The sequence below is a fragment of the Nuphar pumila genome, chromosome 7 (genome assembly GCF_984573655.1).
Source record: "Nuphar pumila chromosome 7, dmNupPumi1.hap1.1, whole genome shotgun sequence".
NCBI lineage: Eukaryota > Viridiplantae > Streptophyta > Magnoliopsida > Nymphaeales > Nymphaeaceae > Nuphar > Nuphar pumila.
The window spans coordinates 6,356,054-6,373,357 of record NC_143255.1 but is presented as its reverse complement, the minus strand read 5'-3'; the positions used below and the strand labels follow the sequence as shown (position 1 = coordinate 6,373,357).

At 41.2% G+C, this 17,304-nt stretch overlaps 1 pseudogene across 1 annotated transcript; it reads right to left on the bottom strand.

Annotated features, from left to right (window-relative positions):
- Positions 1 to 13,608: 13,608 nt before the first annotated feature.
- On the bottom strand, positions 13,609 to 17,304 carry LOC149830996 (phytosulfokine receptor 2 pseudogene; annotated as a pseudogene). Its single transcript, XR_016432977.1, has 2 exons — positions 17,179 to 17,304; positions 13,609 to 16,873 (listed from the first exon to the last, which is right to left on the bottom strand). The product of XR_016432977.1 is annotated as a phytosulfokine receptor 2 pseudogene (transcript).

The window sequence follows — 17,304 nt, the reverse complement described above, 5'->3', positions numbered from 1 at the left end:
TCCCGGATGAAAGAGGAGGAGTTCAATGCCAACGGAGCCCTGCAAAACACGGCTAACAGAGGGGCACTTACCAAGCTGATGGAGACCAGGCGAATCGGACATACGATGCACTTTGTTGAGAAAGACGAAACCAAGACTGAAAGGCCATCAACCAGCTTGAAGAAGAAACGATGTCGGATCGGGACTCCGATAATAGGCGACATGTGGGCCCGAGCAAGGAGAGAGTCCTCTGAGAGATGAGACCTGTTACGCGAGAAAGACCCAAACTCATATGCCCCATAGGTCGAAGCAAACTAAATATAGGATGTTGCAACTGCCGAGTGGCAGAGAGAATCCTTAGACGCCAAGGCGACACCTGACGGTACCCGATCCCTATCAAGCTCGAAGAAAGGATCCACCAAAATGTTCCGCAACAACATAGCCCAAGACTCAGACCACCCGGGAAGCCACGACAGCCAACATCTACCTGACCGAGGCCAAGATGCGTCATCACACCCGCCATACCACATGAAAGCCCGCCCCGCTTCGAACAACGAGCACAGAAAGGAATATACTACAGATGATGATGATGATGATGCGAGCAGATTCGCACCCCGAGGCTGCAAAACGCCCCCTACCGACACAGAGACACAAACACCGCCAGGGAGCCACGGTAGACTGAACCCCAACGCCCCCGAAGGAGAGCAAGATGACGACAACGGACAAAGAGAATCCCTGCTCACCCAAGAAGACCTCACACTTCGCTAACGGGACCCACGGTATCCACCGATCTCCGTACGGCTTGAAAACCGAGTGGCCAACACGACCACCAAGACAAGGAGAGGCGAGATCTCGATAATTGAATCGGGGAGAGCCTGCTTGCCTCACCTCTGGCCATAACAACTCCTCGCACATCAAAAGGAGCGAAAGAAGAGAAAAAGTACCTTCGTCGACCAGAAAAAGGAGAATAAGTCGAAGGCACCTCCGAGCACGCGACCTGCATCCCCGATCTACTCCGAGGAGAAAAGGACGGATAAAACGCAGGCATCCCCGAGCAAGCCACCCGCACCCCCGAGCATGTCGCAAGCACTCCCTGGCTGCAGAAGTCATCAGACGCGGAACCCCAAGAGACAGAGGCAGCACAAAGGACAGGCGGGCCCGACACAGCAGAGCAGAAACTATCCCGACCCAAGATGGCAGGCGAGCCACAAGTACGGTCACGACAAAGATGGTTAAGATTGAAACGCTTCCCTACGAAAGACATTGGAGCAGCCGTAGACGGTCGCATCGGCACCCAAACAGAACCGATCTTGAATCCCAAAAATGACGACAAAGGATCTTTCAAGATACCAATCTGGACCCAAGGCGCGAAAAAGGCTTTGCGAGGGCGGTGCATACCTCGCGAAGAGGCTCGTCCGAGGGAGGGAAGAGGGACTATCGCCCACGAGTGCTTCAACACTGGGTGCCGCCGAGACCTGAACAACGAGGCGCAATGGAGGCAAGCACGACGCCTGCGAAAGTTGAGTGAAAGGCAACCCGCGCACCACCAGTCACCCGGCTTCGCGTGTGAAAGACGAGAGCGAGAAAGCTTTTTGGAGAAAGACCGCTGCCAGGTAGCTTTCACCTCCTGCCAGCCCCGACCGTCAATCGAGCTGGGCAGCCTACGAAAGAAAAACGAAGCCCGAAGAGTGGCGCCAACAGAGCATGCCTGAAGGGATTCCACCCTGACAGCTCTAAGAAATCACCCAACATCACGAGCCAACAGTGAACAGACGGCGAGACAGGACGCTAAGGCCTCCGATAGAGAGAAAAACACACGAAAAGATAAGCGGAAAGGGAGAGCAACAAAAGCACCTTGGCGGCGAAGGGCGAAAGCGAGTCCCCAATCGTTCAAAGCCTCTAGGATAGAGGATAGAGCATGTTGGTTGGCCTGCAGGGAGTTGGAGGCTCCTAAGCCCCAGAAGAAGAGGGATGAGGGAGGCATGTGTCCCACCGTAAGATTGACGATGGAGGTCAGAATCCTTGACATCGATGGCTGAAACCCCTTACACTCGGGAGACTTGGAGCTTGGCGGAGGACTGCTTCTAGATGCCGAGGACAAAGGTGTCGGTGTCGCGGACGCCCACCGTCGTGATTCCCTACCGGACGGCCTCCAGCACGAAGTCCACCTCCCGTCGTGCATCGCTGAGAGAAAGAGACCGAGTAACCTCCCTCAATCGCTCCTTCACGCTGCTTTGAGACAGCTGGAAACCCAATCACCGATGCAGAGGAGGAAGGGGGCTGGACCACCCAAAAATGGTGGCAGAGGGGTCGTGAGACGCGAAGGGTCGAAGGAGGATGGACAACAAGATAGAGGTCAGTGAGATTCACTGTTGCTGGAAACTCAAATGCTGATGCGGAGGCCCAAAGGGGATGGACCACTGAAAGATGGTGGCAGAAGGGGATGGACAACAAGAGAGAGGTCGGTGAGATTCAAGATTTGAGAGAGGGAAAGAGGGCCGGGTAACCTCCTTCACGCTTAGAGATTGTTGCTGGAAACCCAATCACCGATGCGGAAGCCGTAGGGGAATGGACCACCGAAAAATGGTGGCAGAGGAGTCGTGAGATGCTGAGGGCCCTATCTACGGGCGCACACAACAGAGGGCATCAAAGAGCATCCGACAGAGGGCATCCGACAGTGACTGCACTGACTGGAAATGAAAAGAAGAAGGGATTTGGGGTTTTGAGGATTTGGGGTTTGAGAGAGAGAGAGAGAGAGGACCGTATGCTCTGAGACGGTGGTGGCTCTGCAATGGGAGTGAGTGAGAGAGGTGAGAGTGTTGTGATGGTGGTGGCTCTGAGACAGTGGAAAATCGCCGACGGTGGTGGCTCATAGAGAGAGAGCGATTGTGAGAGAGAGGAAAGAGGAAAGGACTGCCATCTGGTGGGAAGGCGGGGCTGCCATCTTGTGGGGGCGGCAATGGTGGTGGTGGAAGAAGAAGGAAGGGTCGGTGGAGGTGGAACAGAGAGAGAGAGAGAGTCACGGGTATAAGGTATTCAAGGGGGTGTCTTTTGTCAAAGCTGGATCAAAAGGCATGGTGGGGTGCAGAGGACGCCGGAGCTAAGGATGGTGGGGAAGAGACAGTGTAATACCCCGGTGGGAGCAGAGGACGCTGGAGCTAAGGATGGTGGGGAAGGGGAAAAGCCATCAGGATGGGGTGGAGGTGTCAGGGTAATACCGAGAGAGAGAGAGAGAGAGAGAGAGAGAGAGAGAGAGAGAACTAGAATATGTAAACTGGTATGAATTATGATTTTCATAAGTTTTTTTTGCAAATCTAATCGTGCATATGAATTCGGCATGATCCATTTACTTGGAATTAACTATTAGATCATCATAATTGGATCAAGAATTGTGATTTTTTATGCTTGAATATTTATAAAAAATGATAAGTCATTGATTTTTAAGCTTTAAAAGATCCTTCTTGTACATCTTAATCACATGATCCAATAGTATGTTCCTATAAAACCAAGTATCAGGATTGCATCTGTACGGTGAAATTTTATAAAAAAAAAAAATTATGAAAATCTTGGTGCATGCCAATTTACATATTTTTCTAGTTTACATACTCTCTCTCTCTCTCTCTCTCTCTCTCTCTCTCTCTCTCTCTATATATATATATATATATATATATATATATATATATATATATAAGGGTTATCATCAGACCCCTTTTGTCATACGAAAGTTGGATGCCATGGTCTTGCGTGCGCCCTTTTTTTTGAAAAAAAAGAGTTTTAGCGATTTTGAACCACCACTAAAACTGTTTTGTGCGGAAGTTTTTTTTATCAGCGGCTCACAAGTGTTCCAAATTTATCCCACACTTTTTCTGATAATAAACCATATATATATATATAAAGGTTATTATTGGTTACTAATGAAGGTGCATAGCTAATAAACTAAAAATCATAGGTGCAAGTTGTATTGACTCGGTCTAATCACATAGATGTGTTCAACATGGTTTGTTTGTTAAGGATCAAGCTTAGGATCGTGCTTTTCTGATATAAAAATATGATTCTTTTATTTATAAAATTTTGGCACAATGTGAGACATTGACTTTTGGACTTCTTTAAAAACCTAATTACTTATTATAATCACATGGTTCAAAACAAGTTTTTTACTAAACAAATCATGTAAATCACATACATAATATTTGATCAATAAAAAATAGAAAATTTTGAAAAAGTGACTTTTACTCATTAGTTTTTTACCTTTATTAGTAGCCAAAATTAACTATATATATATAGAATCACCCGAATATGAGAACTAATGTGTGAACCGTTATTTTCATGGATTTTTTTATTCTTTTCTCCTGAATCCAACCGTAAGGATGTGATCTACTTGCTTTTATTTATAAGAACTACATCTTTAATTGTCTAATTTTGATGCATAAACATGACAATAGCTCATAATCTTTAGAAATATTCAAGCATTCAAAAATTACATTTATTCATCAAAAATACGAGAATCAATGGTTGATTAGTAGAAAAATTCACTGTGCCAAGCATGTCCACGTAGTTGGATTTGCAAAAAAAGTGTTGAAAATGCCCACATTTCTACTTCTCATATTTTAGTTCTTATATATATATATATATATATAATGTAGGTGCATAATCACTTTTGAACATGACCAGAATGAACTCACATTGAGCGTGTGATGGATGCTCAGCTCAAGTTTGCGTCAAATAACACCTTTAGTTGCGACAAAAGTCATCGCTAAAGGTTTGAAACCTTTAGTAGCGACTTTTATCACTGCTAAAAGTCTCAAACTTTTAGCGGTGACTTTTATCGTCGCTAAAAGTCTTTTTGTAAAAACAATGTCATTGTGCGATGGATGCTCAATGCAAGTTGGTTTTGGTCCTGTTCAAAAGTGGTCATTCACGTCTTTTCTCTAAAATTTAAGAGTACATATGTGATCTGCATGCTTGGTTTTATAAGAACCTGCTCTTGAATGATGATGCATAAATGAGATTTTTTTAAGGCTTTAAAATCAATGGCTCATAATCTTAAAAAATATTAAAGCATTCAAAAATCACATTTTTCAGCAAAAATGCAAGACCAATTGTTGATTCCATGCAAATTTACCATGTCAAGCACATTCACATAGTTGGATTTGCAAAAAAATAGTATTGAAAATGCCCATATTTCTAGTTCTCATATTTCAGTTCTCATATCCTAGTGATTATATATATATATATATAAGAGTGGTCATGGTGGGATGACAGTGGTTATGGTATCGATGGATGTAGTGGGAATGAATATATATATATATAAAAGAGTGGTCATGGTGGGATGATAGTGGTTATGGTATCGATGGATGTAGTGGGAATGAAAAAAATCCATGCTTTGTTAATGATCACCATTTGATATCTAGCATGGGAAGTGTTTGTTGCACTTATTTGTGTACCTTTCCTTTTACTGTTTCAGTTTCATACAATCTATCCAAAAGAAAATCTAATGATGTATTAAAGATGTTGCATGTTATCATTTATGGAATGGGGTGGGGAGAGGTGAGGATCTTGCATGTTATCATTTATTCAGGGGGGGTGGGGGAGGTGACGCTGTTAAGATCATTTTTGAGCATTTTTCCCGTAACAGTGATGTGATTTGGATGTGTGACTTTTGCCTTCAATCCATGATATTATTTCTAATTGTTGACTGCATGTGTGTGTCTTGTTTTTAGAGTTCTCATATTAAAGGTAATATTTGTCAGTTTTAAGGCTTTGTTTGGGGTTATAATGAAAGACACCAGCCGATGGGGAAATAAATATTGTTTATTTGGCAAAGTTACAAATTAGCCGTGTCCAGGTTAGGAGTGTCCAAGTGGAACCAGACCTGGCCCGGATTTCAAGGTATGTTATTGGGTCTGGACTAGGGGTGGCAATCCGGTCCGGTTGGCGGGTTGGCAGGTCAGCATACCTCAACCCGAACCCGACCCGTTTATTAAATGGGTCGGCTATGGCAAACACGAACCTGACCCGTTTATTAAACGGGTAACCCGACACGACCCGCCAACCCGTTTAATAAACTGATTGGGTCGGGTAAACGGGTTAGCAGGCACGTCAGGTTGGCGGGTCGGGTTGGCAGGCGGGTTGACCTGCCCGCCTAACCCGTTTATTAAACGGGTCAGCCGGGTTGGCGGGTTGGCATACCCTTAACACAAACCCGACCCGTTTAATAAACGGGTTAGGCGGGTCGACCCGTTTATTAAACGGGTTCATTTTTGCCCAACCCGATCCCGCCTAAGAGTCGGGTTGGCAGGTCGGGTTGGGGGGTCGTGTCAGGTTTTGCCACCCCTAGTCTGGACCTGGGTCTAATCGGACTCATAATAAGAAAAACCATACTCAGACACGATAAGAACTGCATGAATTCCAGACCGGGGCTATACCGGGTAAAGATTATTTTTACATTAAAAATTTGTGTGTCTTAATCAAAACTCAGGTCGAGCCCGGATCTAGTATAAAATTTCACAAACTATACCGGGGTCCATGTATTAATCGAACCTTTGGGTCCGGACTCAGGTCGCAATCGAATATTCTTATTTATCACCATACCCGGATCCTATATATAGGGTTTGGTACGGGTTGGGTCCCGGTAAACCCTACCCGTTGACACGCCTAATCCTAACATGTTGTTGATGGGTGTCTTACAATTGCATCTGCAATCTGTCTTAGTTTTAGCTAAATTTGCAACTACAATAATGATTCTTCTGCTGGTTGGTGTAGGAAAAACAAAGGTGTAAAATAAGAGAAGCTTGATAAATGTGTTATAAGGTCAGATTCTATTTTAGTCTTTGATTCTTGGTTGGCTCTGGTTACGTTGTCAAAAGTTTCAACCAGGCATCTAGTCAGTCTAGGCGAAAATAAAATGTTTGGGCTTTGCAATCCTTGGGTAAGTACTTTAAAAGTAGCAATTTTGTCGAAAACAACCAAGGCACTTAGTCGACGATCAAGCTATTAGGCATGAGGGCAGTTTTAGTTATTTTTTTATTATATATATTATATTATTTTTACATAATTATATATGTGTATATTTGTTTGATTTGTTCTATAAAATGGCGCTGCCCCTGAATGCCATGGAAGTAGCTAGGTAAATCTCTTCTCTTATTTATGCATGCACAATGAAACTTGCACCATTATGTAAAACTTATTGAGTTGATGAACTCGATAAATTTCCATATAATGCTAGCTACATACATTGCTACAATTTTGATTGTTATATTGTAGTTCAGAAACTTGCGTGGTCTTTGCTTTGCTTGGCGAGAGAGGATTAACAGAGTTGGCTGGTGACTTCAAGATCCATTTTCATGATCGTTAAGGAGATTTTTATGGGTTTCTAATTTTTCCATCCTCATCCTCGTCAAGGATTTTCAATTTATTGCAAAGTCGTTTATTTTACTTTATATCTCTTATTTGTTATATAACTTGTTCATTCACTCTCATTTGTACGGGTTGCCATCTTATTCTTGTCAACTACTGTGTTAATAAGTATTTTGCTCTTCTTTCTAGCTGGTTGAATATGATTGATGGAAAACAGGAAAACCTTGAGCACTTCCAAACTTGATGGTTTTGACAAGGTAATGCCTGTGTCGAAAGAAAAAACGAAAAAACATAATATCTTTGTAGTTGTTGGTTTCTTTTTGGTTATTTTATGTCCTAAAATTAATTTTCTTCCCATTAAAAAGATATTTTGGATTGCTATTTTTTTATCAAAAGAATTCATAAAAAGATCACGTCAGATTGTGGAAGGCATCTTTAGGGCATGTTTGATGGTGCATCCTGTGCATCATGCAGGAAGAAAATCACAAAAAGAACATTAATTTTAACAAATATTGGATGCAGTGGACACACGGAATGTTGTCTACCGCTTCCATAATAATGTGAACTTTTTGCTCCACCCCTTATTACGACGGGAAAATAAAATAAATTTATAAAAAAAAAAAGGCAGGGGGCGACCCTCTCTCTCTCTCTTCTGTGTGTGTGGGCACGCATGGGCAGCGGCAAGAGGGGTGGAAGCAAAGCTGATAGAGGGGAGGCTGGCGGTGAGCTCTCTTTCCCCCCTTTTCTTCTTTCTCCCCCTTCTTCATTCCTCTCTCTCTCCCCCTTATTGTTTTTTTTTCTTCTTCTTCTTTTTCTTGATTAGGGCATTTTTTCTTTGATTTTCATTAATTAGGTTAGATGTTCTAAATAACTAGGGCTTTTTTCTATTTTCATTGATCAGGGATTTTTCTTTGATTTTTGTTCATTGGGATAGATCTTCTAAATCATTAGGGTTTTTCTTTGATTTTCATTAATTTTAGATTTTTCTTTGATTTTTATTGATTAGGGCTTTTTTCTTTGATTTCATTATTTACGGCTTTTTTGTTGATTAGGTTAGATCTTTTTTTCCTTTGATTAAGGGTTTTGAATTAATTTTTTAAATTAGGGCTTCCTATAATTAATTCGATTAGGGTTTTTCCTGTATTTGATTAGGATTGTTTTTCTTTGATCTTCTTTCATTAGGGTTTTTATATTTAATTTTATAGTATGATTTATTTTATTTATAGTTTTTTTTGTACTTGAGGGTTTTTTGTTTATTTAGGATTTATTTTCTTGCATTTTAGGGTTTTTATGATTTTTGCATTTGTATATAAAAAATGAATTCTTATTTTTTTCTCAAGTTACCCAAATTTAAACATTTTTTCATACTTGGATCCCGTTTGAGATCTATATTTAGAGCTACAATCCATAAATTTTTTATAAACTTTCATAATTAGATTTAATATGACACCCATTAAAGCATTTATATATAAAAAATTATTTATTCTTATTTTTTTCAAATTTTAAACATTTTTAGTTTTTAAATCAAATTCCATATCTATATTAGAAGTTAAAATCCATAATAAACATGTTAAAACACTCATATGGTTAGGCGAATTAGGTCATATTATCCAAAACGAAATAATCTGACCCATTATCTATGATTGTCCAAGTTGTTTGCACATCGTCATCAAACAACAAACATTTGAAACACATCTGAATATGGTCCAAAACAAACATTGGACTTCGTATATAATTGTTATATAACAGACAAAAGCAGTGTTATGTTCTATCATTTTCGTTCATCTCATCCAATCTTAGACAAGCCATCAAACATACCCTTAGGGCATGTTTGTTAGAATGTCCCGAGAGATAAAATCACAAAATAACACTTTTTTATAAACATTGGATGCAACAAACACGTGGAATGTTGCTTTCCGCATTCATAAAGCAAAGTTATTTCCGTTCCATGGTAAAGTGTTCACATTGGCGAGATGCAATGTTATCGAATATCAAAGCTTCTTGAGGATAATGGCAATTGAAAATTTATGTCCCTTCCCTAGACAAATGACCCATTGAATGAAAATGGGTATATAAGCTGAAACATTGGGTCAATGGATTCAACGAGCGGTATAAAGCTCGATTAGTAGCAAAAGGGTACACCTAAATCGAGAGGTTTGACGACCATAAGACGTTTACCCCAGTGGCAAAACTTGTCACCATGCATTGTTTACCGGCGTGTGTTGCTACCAAAGGCTAGAACTTACATCAAATACACGAGTAATGCATTTTTACATGGAGACCTTGATGAGGAAGTCTATATGCTATTGTCACTTAGATTTCAAAGTGAGAACGAGAACCAAGTGCCCTGGATTAAAACAGTTTAAAACGGTTGTCCTAAAATTGGTTTAGCAAGTTGTCTATTGAATTAAAAGTTGCCAAATTTTTGCAATCCAAGGCTTATTATTCTCTCTTTACTCGCAAATTGAGAACTAAGTTTCAATGGTACTAGTGTATGTTGATGAAATTATCATCACAAAAAATGATAAGCAATTTATCACTCAATTGAAGAAATTTTTACATACCCAATTTTGTCCCAAAGACCTAAAAAATTTGAAAAATTTTTTGGGCATCCAACACCTACTAATTTTCATATGGATCAGAAACTTTACTTGATTGCATATCAAGGAGATTTTTTTGAAGATCCAACAAGATATCGTCCCCTTAGTGGGCAGGTTGATATACCTCACGGACACACGAGCTGATATTATTTACTCAGTTCACATCCTTGGTCAATTTATGCAACAACCATGTGTTCTAGATTATGATGAAACAGTTCGGGTCTTACAGTATCTGAAATTCACTCCTGACAAGGGCATCCTAATATCTTTTCACGGTGATATTCAATTAGTAGCATATTATAACTCTGACTGACAAGTTGTCCTATGATTCACATATCCACAACTAGCTATTTCACGATGCTGGGACATAGCCTACTTTCTTGAAAGACTAACAGGCAACCCATCGTTTTGAAGATCTTCCACAGAGGTTGAATATATATCTATTGGTCACTACTATATGTGAACTTTTGTGGCTAAAAGCTCCTCTGCGTGATTTGAGATTCCCTCATTCTCAGTTAATACAATTATATTGTGACAATCAAGTTACCCTTCACATTATGACAAACCAGTTTTTTAGGAATAATAACCAAGCTGACCTTATCTTTACTGCTCATGTTCTCACCAAATTCAGTTAACCAATGTATTTACTAAACTCCTTGAAAGGGAACAATTCCACTTTCTTTCGGGCAAGTTGGGAGTTACAGATTTGCACGCACGCACCAACATGAGGGAGAGTCTTAGAACTAAGAGAAACAAATTCAGCTCAAGAAATGATCCCACAACAATAGTGGGACCTCATCTCCAACAACCAAATGAGGGAGGCAACCTCATCTCCAACAACCAAATGAGGGAGGCAACCTCATCTCCAGTAGCCAAGTAAAGAAAGCAACCATATCTCCACATGGGAGGTGACCTCATCTCCATCAAATAAGGAAACAACCAACAGGAATCCCCATTTTGTGTTGTAAAATGTTCTTAATTTTTTTTGTTTTTATCCTTGTCATCCCTAAAATATGGAAACCAGTTGTATTTATTCATCACTTTTCTAAATGAAAAGTAAGTAGTGATTCTATTCTTTCAATCATGGAATTCGCTCTTCACACCTTTAGCAAGGCAAAGCAGGAGGCTTCTTGAGGGTCAAAGGGGGTGCCCAATGCCCATAGAGTTCTACATTGATGGGAATCTGGGACAGTGACTATAGATACCATAGACTAAGATCGACAAGGCCAGGTCTCTAGTACCAAGTATGGTTTCTTCGTGTAATAAGCAAAAAAAAAAAAAAACTAAAAAACTGATCATGTTATGCAAGGCGCCATCCATTTGAATGAGATGTTGAACTTCTTAATTTGAGTTTGATATTTTTTTTTTCGGATTGACAAGCTGGGGTTAGGCAGATACATTCAGATATCATTACCGAAAGAAAATCAGTCAGGTGGTTTATCCTTCCAAACCCGATCATAACTAAGGATCATGAAACAAGCATGGTTCTTGAGAACAACGTTACACTCCTTGGGAATCCATTTGCATCAACACATTTGTTTTTCTGCAAAGGATTGTACATGCAAAACAAAATTTCCCAAAAACTTATATTTAGAGAAGCATTTCAGCAACTTGTCTGCATCTCCCAATGAATTTTTCACTTCAACTAGAAAAGCCAAGTCTATCTTATGCTTAGCAAGCACTGATTTAATTTTTTGATGTGCCCAAGATCTACCCAAGCCTCTTACGTTTCGAAATAATAACTCCATGAGGAACGATTAGTGTGGATAGCCAAGGACATAGAACTGTCCTCTTGATACACTTCAAGGACAATCACACGATCACCATGGCTGTGTTGGCCAGACGCTGCCTTTACCTTGGACATGGATCTTCTGGATCCAGATTTAGATCCCACTCCTCTCAACTTCTGCTCCCCTCCAAGTACTTCAGCTATTTTAAGCACCTTGGATCGAGGTACCACATTCTCCTTGACACCATCCAAGTTTCCGTCCACATTAGATAACTCCAAATCGGGTCCCGGACCGTCCAACGATAGTTTCTTTCCCCTCTCAGATTCAGACAATTTGTTAGAGTTAATACTCATCTTCAAATCCAACCCGGTTTGATGACCAAAATGTAGCAACTGCATATCAAAACCTTGGCTTTCCTTAATGTTTGGCATCTCTAGCAAAGGAATTTGAATTGGGTTGCCACCATTTGGAGTCTCCTTTCCCAAATCTGACGCATTGTGATTTCTTTTATATATTGACTTTATAAGTGATCTTGCTTAAATATGGCTTTAAAATTCTGGTGGGAATTGTATTGAAATAGGTTAATTTAATCTTGTTACAGTTTGATGGAAGAGGACTGTGGTGAGTCTCATATGGGGCCAGAGGTTTGATTCTATCGGAGGCCATTTCACAAAAGCGGCACTTACGAAGGTACTTGATTAGATGTTGAAGATCTCAAAAAGAAATGTTGGGAGTTTCAATATAGTTCTTTTGACTTATTTGTTGCAAAAACAAATAAGTTTTGCAAAGTGAATCACCACCATTTAAGTATTTCAAGAATGATGCAAAAGAGATTTTGATCTACTTGTGCATCTATAAGTTGCCATACTTTTGCATTCTCTTCTTTTTTGTTGATTTAATACATCATACCGGCATCTATATTTTTTTTTTATAGGCAAGTTGGGGTTAGGCAGACCCCTACATACCATTGGGATTCAAACTTGCAACGTCCCAACACAAGGTGACGTGCACTAATTGCTGCCAGACAAGCGGAGCCCCGGTTGGTAGTAACCAAAGTAAATATTAGAAAGGTCTATCTCACTTTCCACACATTCCATTATCAGAAAAGTATCAAGGTGAATATTTAGAATCACCTGAATCTTATAACCTCGAATTTGCAATACCAAGAAAAGCTCTGATAAAAAATAGTGAGGATAAATAATGTAGAATTGCAGGATGAAACCCGTAATACAGTCATCCAACCATCAACCCTACACCTTGAGAACCTAGGCTTATAACATCTACATCTTAAACAGTTGATAACTCAGAAACCAGCATAACAATGGGAAACGCAGCGGCAGCCACTTGATTCGTTCCATAGAGGTTCTATCTATTCAGCATTAGTTCACTTGAGCAGTTGAATGCAGGTATCTTAGAACAGTACAAAGCCTAAAGATCCAATATTAGCAATACACAATGACTTGAAGAGTCAGCAGACATCCTCAAAGCAAGCCTAATCCAAGGCATTACTGCCCACTACAAACTTGCCTTGCCTCTTGAATTTTTAGCAGAATAAAGCATACACAGATTCTTAGGATACGCATACCTGTGCACATACACATGCACACAAATGTACAGAGAGACACGTGATAAGCATTGCAAAAATGTGTACTTTGGGATACAGCTCTGACATTATAGCCTTTAGCAAACACCCTTCCTGGAGAAATAGATGAATCTACAAGTTTAGGGAGATTTGTCTAGAAAGCAACACATAAAAATTGGAGGTTAACAGACAGTTTGAAGTATAGTGATTGGATCATGAGCATCAGGTACCATGATAAGCTTTATCTCTTCAGCATTCACAATTTACTGATTACAATGGATAACACAGATTTGACTTGTATAAAGCGACTTGAAGGCACATTATTTACATCACATATGCATATGCTCATTCTGAAAATGGACAACCCCTTCCAACTCCAGCACTGAACTTGTTCAAATTCTGTCCCCATTGCAGCTGTTTATGCAATCACCATCTCAAAGTAGAAACCAACTCATGTGATCAGTTCATCTTCCTTTCCAACGACTCTAAGCCATGAGACAACCTGCTCAATTGATGGTCTCTGTTTGGGATCAATGCTTATGCATTTGCAAGCAATATCAAGTACTGCTAGCAATTCTTTCTCATGCTCTTTCTTCCATATCAATGGCTCAAATATGTCGGCATCTTTTGTTTCTGTCTTCATCTGGCGGACCCATGATACCAAGTCGAGGCAGCCCTTTGATTTGCACACATCTACAGGCCTTTTACCAGTAAGAAGCTCCAAGATAACAACACCGAAACTGTAAACATCACCTTTAAAGGTAGCCGTCATGGTCTGGCTGTACTCAGGAGGAATATATCCCAATGTCCCCACAAGATCTGTTGTGACATGAGTATCATACGGCCTTAGAAGTCTTGATAGACCGAAATCAGCCAAATTAGCTTCAAATTTGTCATTCAAGAGAATGTTGCTTGACTTCACGTCACGATGTACAACATTAGGCACACATGCTTTGTGCAAGTAAGCCAACCCCTCTGCTGCCCCTTGAGCTATCTGCAGACGAGTTTCCCAGCCCAGTTGCAAGCCTCCATCAAGCCTTTCATGCAACCAATAATCCAAGCTTCCATTTTCCATGTAGGAGTATATCAGCAACCGGTCATTACCATACCTGCAATAACCCCGTAGAGAGACAAGGTTTTTGTGCTGAGCTTTCGAGAGCGCTTCTACTTCAGCCCGAAACTCACGTTCCATCTGACCACAGTCCCCTGAAAGCCTCTTGATTGCAGCATTTGTTCCATCCGGAAGTGCTGCTTTAAATACAAGACCAAATCCTCCACATCCAATAATGTTTGCTTGGTCAAAATTGTTGGTAGCCTTGAGAAGGTCATAGATGGTTAGCTCCTTTCCTTCAGGATTTTGAAATAGAAGCACCAACTTTTCACCTAAGCTGTCGGAGATTATGTGAGGATGACCAATTTCAGCCTCTTCTTCATCACACTGGTTCATCACTACTTCACTCCGTGACATGTTGAAAAGGACAACAGCAAGAAGCAATGCAATTCCAACCCCGATACTTATTGTTATTCCCAGAATGGTTTTTCTTCCAGCTCGGAAGTTCAGGCTAGATGCTACTACCAGGGAAGTGGTTCCATTACAAGGTGGAAAAGGTCCATCACAGAGACAATGATTGCCTTCAAAACTTGAGTTGGAGAAGCTGAAGAACTGTCCACTGCTAGGAATTTGTCCGCACAAGTGATTGTTAGCAACACTGAATTTTGATAGGAAGCTAAGCTTATTCAAGGAGAAGGGGATTGATCCATTAAGGTCATTAAAAGACAGATCCAGCACTTCTAAGTTGTACATATCTGAAATAGAGTCAGGGATAGTCCCCGAAATGTTGTTCCTGCTCAAATCTAAGATATGGAGGCCTTTCAACTGCCCAAACTGAGGCCATATTGTCCCATTGAGCCTATTGTTGCTCAAATATATAGCTGGAGGGAAACCAGATATCTGATTGTATTGCATACCATTGGCACTTTGGTTTCTCTTAACATAGAGAGGGATATTCATATATGTGCTGGATAGAGACGATGAATTGGTTGAAACAAGGCTCTTAAGTTGTGTCAAGCTTATGGGTAATTCCCCTGTAAGCGAATTGTTTGAGAGATCTAAGTAAAACAGGTTCTCCAATTCACCAATCCAAGATGGAATGTCTCCACTGAAATCATTCCAAGATAGATCCAATACCTGTAATTTCCTGCACTTTAGCAACCATCCAGGTAGCTGACCATAAAGGCCACAATTCCCAACAGCGAAAATGGTCAGTTTCTCAAATCCATCTATATCCTCAGGGAAGGCCTCTCCTTTAAAATTCTTTGACAGGATGAGTGTAGTTAGGTTTCTGCAATTCTGCAGTACCCGCAAGGTTTTCGAGATGTTTGTGAAGCTATTGTTAGACAGCGAGAAGGATGAAAGAGATTGAAGTGTTCCAAATCCCTCTGGAACTTCACCATGTAAATTGTTCCTAGCAATGCTCAAAGTTTTCAACTCTTTGCAATTTGACAAGCTAGCTGGAATCCTACCAACAAATTTATTTGTAGCCAGATCAAGGGATCTGAGTTGGCCCATACCTGTGAAGTCGAGATCAATCTCCCCAGTGAGAGAATTGTTCCGCAGATCAAGTGTCCGCATTGCAGAACAGAGGCCGAGAGAAGGCGGCAACTGACCCGAGAACAGATTCCTGTGCGCGACCAACTGCTCTAATCTGGTAAGATTACCGAAAACGTCTGGCAGGGAGCCATTGAACCGGTTAGAGAAGACCACCAACGATTCAAGTCTCACAAGATTGCTAATTCTCTCGCTCAATCCACCGGAAAGATTATTACTGGGGATCGATAATTCCTCCAACGCTGACAAACTAAACAAATCACCAGGGAGCTCACCATCGAGCAAATTGCAGCCCATGAACAACCGGATCAAAGAAGCACAGTTGCCAAGGCCTTCTGAAACCTTGCCTTCGAATCGATTATTCGAGAAATCAAGAACCTGAACAGCAGCTGATCGGTTACAAATGCCGGTTGCAATCGGCCCGCTGAAAGAATTGTTGCTGATATTGAAGCTCACGAGCTTCAGATAGGTGGGCATTGAGTCGAAAAGACTACCATTGAAGTGATTACTGGAAATGTTAATCCATCGGATGGAAGCCAGACCACTTCCGGCAGAGTCGAAGAATGAACCTTTCAGCTCATTGTAACTGAGATCAAGGAACTCCAACTCCGCCAAATTCGACATCTCTGGTGGCGCTTCACCTCCGAGCGAATTCGAAGAGAGGTCGAGGTACCGCAGATGATCTAAGCGCCCCAACGAAGGTGAAATTATCCCTCTGAGGCCTCTTCCACTCAACACCAACCTGACCACCCTGCCGGAGCTCGTATTCGCCGTGGCGCAAGAGACACCATCCCAATTGCAGCAATCCGACCCATCTAGCCAATTCGACAGAACCCGCCCGTTCGTTAGGTTTCCGGCGAATTCCATCAACGCCTGTGAATCGTTCGCATTGCAGCTTCGGCCGGCAGCCATTGCCGCGTTCGAAGAGCAGAGCAAGAACACCACCACCATCACCAACCACCGCAAAATACGAGATCCCATCTCCACGAAAACCCTAGAAGCCACCACAAAGACCATGCTGAAACATGAAATCCTAGCACATCAGCGCCCTAGAGAGATGAAAGGGAATAAGTGCAATAAAGACAACCCATCCCAGGAATAACCTCAGTTGTCTCACTATACACTCCTTTAGGCCCAAAAGAGAACAAAAACCCAACCCCCAAATTTCTTCAAATTGAATCAATGGTGAAAAGAAATGAGGGGGACACACAATTCAAAACTTGAAACAAAAATGTTTTTTTCTCTCTTCTTTCTCAGTCACAGAAAAGCATGAAGTACACGATACAAAAGGAGAGGAAAGGAGGGGAGGGTGAAAAAACTCACTTTTTTTCTCTTCTGGTTTTGCTTTTCTCTTCCTACATAAATGAAAACAGAGCTATAGAAAGAGGGAAAGGACAGCCTATCCCTAAAACTCTAGGTGGGGAAGATGGGTTTTTGACAGGATGATTT